Source organism: Prionailurus viverrinus, chromosome C2 (genome assembly GCF_022837055.1).
Source record: "Prionailurus viverrinus isolate Anna chromosome C2, UM_Priviv_1.0, whole genome shotgun sequence".
NCBI classification, from domain to species: Eukaryota; Metazoa; Chordata; class Mammalia; order Carnivora; family Felidae; genus Prionailurus; species Prionailurus viverrinus.
Window position 1 is genome coordinate 23295690 of NC_062569.1, and position 8545 is coordinate 23304234.

Genomic DNA, 8545 nt, shown 5'->3' on the forward strand with positions numbered 1-8545 from the left:
TAAATCAGTTTCTTCTTCTGTAAAATGGTGACAATAACACCTACATTCCAAAGTTATTATAAAGGCTACTACATAAGATAATATACACACAGTGTATAACATAGTGTCTGATATATACTAAGTGCTTAGTCATAATAATTGCTACTCTCGTACGAATTCTTCAGTTCTATGAATGGCTGATATTAAAATGGAAGGCAAGGGAGTTTTCTTTTACAGAGAACAAATCACCACTCTGGCTGGAGGAAGAGCAGTCATGGATTTGGGGGAGTAACTGACTTTTCCTTATTGGCCTCACCCAATGTGTAGAAAAGAAAATCCCCTTGCAAACCCCCACTGAGAAGTATACTGGGATGAAGATATTCCTGGGGTCCCAAATCCAGAACTGGAATTCATCTTTCCAGAGAAATAATGATCTGGATGGTGATCACGTTTCTACGCTAGCTCAGAAGCATCAATTTAGTCCACAGTATAGCTGAAAAAATAGTACCTTCACAGGCACATTTGGTGGGATTACAATGGCATCCCGAAATCGTTAGTCCATCCACGTCAGAGTTTCTATGGGAAAGATATATTCATGCATGACTGCTAAATGAATTTTCAATACACACTCTATTACAAAATAGTGCGATAGTTCAAGTCTGGCTGTAGGACATACGATACAGATGCCTCATTGAGTATATAATTTTTGAAATATTTAAGAAATCTAAATGGAGTCATCTTACACAGAAAATCCCTGCCTGGGGGCAGCAGCAGTGAACGGACAGAGAACAACAAAACCAAAGATTATTGAAAGATATGTAGCACTTCACAAGATAAGCTGTCAGAGTCCATTCCCTCCGCAACCCAGTCATTGGCTCGATGCCACACTATAGCATGACAAATGTTATTTCTCTGTATTTCTCCATGAAATGTTCTGTTACGTTTATGGAATAGCATTTGAGATCTTTTCTTTGGGAGACAAGGAACAAAGGTGGGAAAAAAAAAAAGTGCTCTCATTGAGAAGAAAATGACCAGACCAGATCAATATGTATCTCTTCCCTGGAGTAAACAATATGAGTTTCTGGAGGACCATCAGCTTCCCAAGCATCCTAAGTTCCAGTGAAGTTTACTGCCTTTTTTTTTTTAAATTCACAGTTCCTCCTCTGTGGAAGGTTGCAGGTGCAAAGCAGCTGTGTTCAAGGTAACATCTCATACATTTGCACAGTGTAGCAGGCTGAGCTTACACATCTCTCTTTGCTTGTCTTCTCTTTTTCTTTTCTTTCCAATATGAGTTTACGGGATTTCACTCTAGTGCCCAACAGCCATTAAGACAAGGGAGCACACTTCCCAAAACTCAACCGAAAATCCTCCCGCTATAAAAGCAAGGAGGTTTCTTTTCTATTCTACTCTGTAGATATTTGAGCACAGCCGGTCAGTCTATTCAGCGTTAAACCCTTTCATCAAGTTGAAGATCATTATCAGATCTCCTACTTTTCTCTGGACACAGAGTTATCCTCACTCACTTGCTGTAATGTTCCTTGGTTATAAACTATTTCGTCATGTCTCTTTTTGCTATTTGTCCTATCCCAAATTCTCCCAGCTCTTCCTGAGCTGAACCCCACGCTTTGGGTCAAGGAAGATAATCAAATGGAGTATTGGAATATGATAGGAGGATAAATAATAATTGTAATAAATAAATAAACAAATAAATAGTAAGTGACCAGAAAGGAATATAAGAGAGAAAAGGAACTGTGGGCATGGTCTTTAGATAGAACAGGATTTGAGACTTGGCTCTGTCATTTACCTTTGTTGAACATTCTGACAAGTTACCTGACACGTCAGTCCCTTGGTATGTAAAATAGAGATGATGCACAGAGAAAGGGTGAGAATGGAATGATACACCACATGAAAAGAAAGCTTCCTGGCACCAGCAAGGGCTCCATGAACGTTTATAATGTGGCAGGCACTGCAGTGTCCCCACCCAAATCCTCTTGAATTCCTTTGGCCATTTCTGTGCATTCCTTCCTGCTCTGGTGGCTTTTACTTCCAATGACCCCCAGCATATGACTCTCCTTTAGAGGATCAGCCTGGGGCTGTTGGAACAGAAGTACTGGGAGTTTACGTGGCCCTCAGGTTGGCCTCAGCAGGGACTGATGATGCAAGGGTATAAACGCCCAGCCTCCTTCCAGTTGCCGTGCGGTACACAAATCAACTTCCGCTCTAGGGCTTTTCTCTGGGATCAGGCTGAAGCTCCCGCTTAGGGGCTGGGCCTGAAACACACACGTTGTTTGACTTCTTCCCTTTTCCTGTCCTGAGTCTCCCATTCCCTCACTGGCTTCTTCTGGGGGCACTTCCTTAAATAAATCACCTGTACACAAATCCTCATCTCCGGATCTGTTTCTGGGATCCCGACCTAAAACCTTTATGGACCTAAAATAATTCTCATTCTCACTTCTTTAGAGTGCAAAGTGTTTGACTACCTCAGTTCCAGGACGCTAAAAGTGATTTCCACTCAGGTGGACGGACATATGTTCCCAAACAGGAAAAAATTTCCAAACAGGGCAACTGTCTTAACTCACCACACTGTAGACGAACTGTAGCACATGGTGAATTATTTAGTGAATTACCAGAAATAAAGGAGATGTTCAGCAGGTGGCACGGCCATTCCAAAATAATTCAGCAGTATTCATCCTTTAGAAATTGCTTTACTATACCCTTCACCTTGTGTCTGTACTCCTGAGCCTCCAGGGAAGGAAACACTTCCCAGCCCGTGGACTTAATTATGTTCTGCATGAGGAAAATGTGGTCTCAACCTGTCTAATCTCTTCCCCTTCCTTGCAAGAAAGCTAGGACCAGAGGCTTCTTGAGAAGTTGGAACAAGGCCTCTCACCAGAGTCTCCCTGGAAAAGGAGATATGAGACCCAGCTCCCTGAGAGGCAGGCACAGACACACTCTGGAGCTGGAGTGGAAAGAGCCGGTTGGTGGTCGCACAGAGGCAGATTCAGGGCGAGGACAATGACGAGCACTCAAGCAACTAAGGCGACTGCCAGCCGGCACCCGGAGTCATTGCATGAGAGCCGTGGGAGCCTGTCAGCCTGACTGGTGAAAAGCCTAGACGCAGAGGTTTAAAAGCGCAAGACCACCAAGGATGGGAGTGTAATGTATCTCACTGCTCCTGAGGGGCTTATTTAAGGAGCTAAAGTTCAGTTCTTTGTTTCTCTCATGGGTCATCATCTCTCAGCTTTGTTTCTACTCTCCCCCTTGCACCTGACTTCTGGATTTGTCAGCACCTACTGACTAAATCCGTTGTCCCTACGTTAAGGGACACGCAGAGGACCAGTAGAAATCAGTGTGTTTAATGTCCCCCTCTGTCCTGCGAGGCAGCACCAGGGCTGGCCTACAGTCCAAGAGCTTTGGGGCAGCTTTCTTTTTAAAAACTATACGTCAATTAGTTGAGGCTGCCAAAAAAAATGCAATTCCAAATATGGAAAGTGGTACCATCACCATTCTTCATACGTTTCCTGTGTTTCCTGGGCAAAGGTACCCCCTCCCATGTCTCTGCCCTTTTCCCAGTTCTCATTCCAATCAGACTGACTTTGAGACTCTCTCCACGGCAAAGGGATGTGCTCTTGTTTTGGCCCAGCTTATCCCCATGCCCCACTCCACAGCGTAAGTACACTTTTCTACCAATTCCACTGCCAGGACTGCAATCCCGCGTATTTTTCAATTGAATCTTTACATTTAAATCGAGAACTACGGAGAGGATTTTTAACCACTTACATTAGACTAGTTTTGGGGTTTTTTTTTCCAAAAGATAAGGAATCCCTTGTTTATTTTTCCCTAGCTCTTGCTTTTGCCAAGGCCACAGCGTGACAAATACATTGAGAAAGCAGAGCACACACACATACGTACAGAGTCCCTACAAGGCCTCTTTCACCCGTTGTCATGGTTTCTATTGAAGCCTGGTACCTATGGTAATCCTACCTGGGTGATGTTCCATGTGTTTGTTTCTTTGCTTAGTTGTTTGTCTTCAATATCACATCATTTCCACACTTTTGTTTGTAAGGTGTGACTGGTAAGGAATTTAGAACTTTCTTCCTCAATATCTTGTTCTCTCATTCCAGCTTGCTTTTGAACGAGTTGTTTACATCTGAACCCATCTTCTTACTTAATCCATAGAGGTTGATGAGGTGTATTTAGAGCTTGAGCCGAGCAGAATTAAGTTCTTCTCAAAGTCACTGATGAACTCTATTTTGTTCAATGCAATGGCTAATCCTACCTGATGACTCCCATTTTATTAGGCCTTTCAGGAACAGTTGACACATCCGATCACTATTTCTGCCTTGAAACACATTCTTCTCTCGGCTTCCAGAACCTCATAGCTTTTTTCACCATTCCTTCTCAGCTTCATTGGCTGATTTCTCCTTATCTCCCTGAACTTCTTTAAGAAGTGACCTAAATGATCTCATCCCATCTCAAGAGATCTTTAAATGCCATCTCTATGCTGGTGATCTTCATATTTCTATCTCCAGCTTGGGCCTCTCTCTCTCCACATGTCCAAGTGCTTATTTGCTAACTTCACCAGGATATCTAATAGATATATTTCTCTTAGTATGGCCAAAATCAGAATCTTTATGCACATGCACACACACACACACACACACACACACACTAACCTCCTTCTCCAATCTTCCCCATCTTCATTGAATCTCCCTTCTACCAGTAATTCAGATCAATATCATGGTGGCATTCTTGACTCTACTCTTACTCTGAAAGCCATCATCCAATCCTATTGTCTTCACCTTCAAAGTATACCCAGAACTAGACTGCTTACTGCCCCCAGCTACCATCACCCTAATCCAGTCATGTTTGGATAATTTCGGTAGCCTTCTAATTGATCTCCCTCCATATATCCTTGCACTGCTTCCACGGATTCTCAGTCAACATAACATCCAGAGTGATTCTATCAAAAGGATCATCTCAGGGTGCCTGGGTGGCTCAGTTGGTTAAGCGTCTGACTTGGGCTCAGGTAATGATCTCCCCGGTTCTTGAGCTTGAGCCCCATGGCGGGTCCTGCCCTGACAACTCAGAGCCTGCAGCCTGCATCGGGTTCCGTGTCTCCCTCTCTCTCTCTGCCCCTTCCCCGCTCAGGCTCAGACTCTCTCTCTCTCTCTCAAAAATAAATAAACATTAAAAAAAAAAAAAGGATCGTCTCAGTCATCTGCACAAAGCCCTTTAATGGCTTCCCATGAGACTCAAATCAAATCCCAGTTCCTTTCTATGATTTATAAGGTCCTACCTGGTCTGGTCTTCATTACCTCTATGACGTCATCTCCTATAATGCTCCCCTCGTCTATTCCACTCTAGTAATCCCAGTCTCTTTGCTTTGCTTTTCCCCACAAAAATGTCAGGCATGCCTTAGTCCCATGGCCTTTGTGCTTGCTTTTTTGACTAGATTACTCATCACTCAGATATCTACATGGCTAGTTCTGCTTTCTTCAGGTCTTTACTTAAAACCACTTTTTCAGTGAGGCTACCCTCACCTATTCTATCTAAAACTTCCCCTCCTTCTGTTCTTTATTTATTATTAGACCTTCTCACTATCAAACATGACATTTACTTTACTTACATATCTGGTTTACTGTCTCCCTCACTAAAATATAAGATCCAGGAAGCAGAAGTTTTTTTTTTTTCTGTTTTATAAAGAAAACTACAGAATCCCCAGCTTCTAGTGCCAGAAGCCCAGTGGGTGTTCAATGAATATTTGTGGAATGAATAAACAATGCTCAATAAATACAGAGATCGTTTTATCTAACCCTTCTCACTTACCCGAAATAAGAAGAAGATAAGACCAATAAGAGTAGCTCTGGGAATGGATACAAGAAAGGCCACAGGAGGAGCATGCCTGATCATTACCAAAGCAACGTAAAATGTTGGGCTAGAACTCGTGACCTTCCAACTTTAACATTGCTCCCGTGTGCATTAGGCATGCACTAATTGGGAAGAAATGAATTTCACTCAAATCATTAGGCATGGTAGGCTGCTAAGAAGTTGTTTTGTATGAAATTATACCAATCACCGCCCCCCCCCCCCGCCAACTCTGTTCCATGCAGTGGGCTTAGCAAATACACTATTCAGTAGTGCTGATTTTATTAGAACCTATATCATTGTCCCCTTCTTCGACGTATATGCAAACATGAAGTCTCTTGACCTTGACATATCAAAGAGAATGATGTGAATTTTTTTTAAATGATGTTTTCATAAATTGATGATAACATGGGTCCCACAGCTTGGTGATTCCAAACCTTCAGCCCAATTCTCCTGCCCTTTGTTTTTCTGATTTTTACAATTCTCCTCTCTGCAAACTCTTTCTCGCCTCTCTTTTGTTGTTATTATTATTTTTTTTAATTTGAAGGTACATAGCAGGGATTCTACATCGTTCACCTGAAAGCAACAGAAAATTAGTCAAGGAGTGAAGAAGTACCTGTGATTTTATTACTCGATAGAGACCAATTTAGACAACTTTTCGGAATCGTGGCAAGTCTTCCCGTTTTGTTTGTTTGTCTTTCTGTGTCTCTGATGCCATCATATCTGAGACCTGGGGGACTTTCCTTCCCATATCTGTGTCACCTGCAGGCATAAAGATACCGATAGGCAGTTGCATGTGCGATCTGTTCACTTGGGGATTCGGGATATTACTATTAGGGTGTGGAAGATTTGTTTCATACAGGGAGTTATGTAGCATCTTCAGGGGATCTGAGACCTAGAAAACAGCGGTCCTATTCAAGGAAGGCCATGTTACCAGGGAGCCCAGTTATCAATCAATGTACCACAAAAATTAAACCGTCTCTTATAACAGCAGTCGAAGCACTGTGGGCAATGAATTCTTAGGGGGTGGCAAAACAGATGAAATCCAGTCATCACATTTTACAACAGATCTGCTGCTTGATAAAGTACAACTGGAGAGCAGACTGTTAGCAATAAGGCCATTTCTAAGAATAAAATGAGAGTTTGTAAAAGATCCGTGTGAATTATTAACTCCAAAAAGTGGCTGGAGAAGAAAATGGTTGCTGCCATCACTGGCTTTTCTCCTCACGTGTATGATTAGAACAAAGGGAGGCACAGAGAGCCGGGGAAAGAAGTGAAAGCAAATTTCCCTCCGACATAAGGAGGCACATTTTCACGCAGCGCCTCATCGATACATGGAGCGGCCACCTACCTGGTAAAGAAAAACACTGCGGCCATTGTGAAAGCAAGCAGATACCGAAGCAGGGGGAAACGGCACTCATTTTTACCAAACACCGTTTCTTTTTTTTGCTTGCAAAGCCTTCTGTTAATACCAAGGGGACACATCTAGCCTTTACTCCGCACCCTGTGGATCTCCACTCCCTGCTCCCAGACACCCCGATCCGGATTCAATTTAAAATGTGAGGCATGTTGGAGGTCACGAGAAAACAGCCAAGGTGACCATTAATATCTCCTCTCTTGCTCTGATGTGACAAACCGAGGATGAATCGATCCAGAAAGACAATATTAGTGTTTTCCAATTCAATACCTCTCGCCACATTAATGATGAGATTTGAAATCTTTCATCCGAAGAGAGGCAGAGAAACATGTTAACAGGTCACAGTGGTCAATGCTCTCTTTTGATTTTACGGGCATGTTTTCTCCGTGTTGTATGGAGACAAACACATGCATTCTGACTCCAGAAAATAAAATGTTTCCTTACGGAATCCAGCCCAGTGAAGAAAAAGATAGTCATACCATCACTGGTATGGTACTGTAGATTCTGGGAAATCGTCTAGCCTTTTCCTCTTCAGGAAGTCGCTCTCAGGACCCTTCCATGTTTCTCTTTTCAAATCCCTGCAGTAGAAAAATCCTTAAGTCCTTTCTTTCTTTCTTTCTTAATCATTTTAAAACAACTTTTTTCTATTTAAGAGAGAGACAGAGAGCGTGCAAGCAGGGCAGGGGCAGACGGAGAGAGAGAGAATCTCAAGCAGGTTCCACACTCAGCACGAGCCCAACACAGGGCTCAATTCTACAAACCTGGAATCATGACCTGAGCCGAAATCAAGAATCAGACGCTCAACTGAGCCTCTCAGGCGTCCCTCCCTAAGCCTTCTTTAAAGGTTGTATAGCATGACTTTTCAGAAGGTGTAGGTCCTATCGACCATAACTATTGTTAATATCAATGCTTCCTGTTTCCTTTATTGTTAAAGATGCATTCTTTTCTTATGTAAAGCAATTCAATGTAACATAAGTTAAATGATATTTGGGACCATTAAGGATTTAATTGTCCTTCTCTTTAAAAGGAACAGGGGAAGGGCGCCTGGGTGGCTCAGTCAGTTAAGCAGCGGACTTCGGCTCAGGTCATGATCTCGCGCTCCGTGAGTTCGAGCCCCGTGTCGGGCTCTGTGCTGACAGCTCAGAGCCTGGAGCCTGTTTCAGATTCTGTGTCTCCCTCTCTCTGTGACCCTCCCCCATTCATGCTCTGTCTCTCTCTGTCTCAAAAATAAATAAACGTTAAAAAAAAATTTAAAAGGAACAGGGGAATAAAGTTTTCATC

The 8545-nt window shown here is 42.8% G+C and overlaps 1 long non-coding RNA gene across 1 annotated transcript in view; it reads right to left on the bottom strand.

The window, feature by feature from the left end:
- The window catches only part of LOC125175150 (uncharacterized), a 52575-nt gene extending 44732 nt beyond the window's left edge, over positions 1–7843 (bottom strand). Inside the window, exons 1-2 of the long non-coding RNA XR_007155665.1 lie at positions 7744–7843; positions 6464–6609 (exon numbers count right to left, since the gene is read on the bottom strand). This is a non-coding gene — a long non-coding RNA (uncharacterized LOC125175150). The remainder of the gene's footprint in view (positions 1–6463; positions 6610–7743) is intronic.
- Positions 7844–8545: the final 702 nt, after the last annotated feature.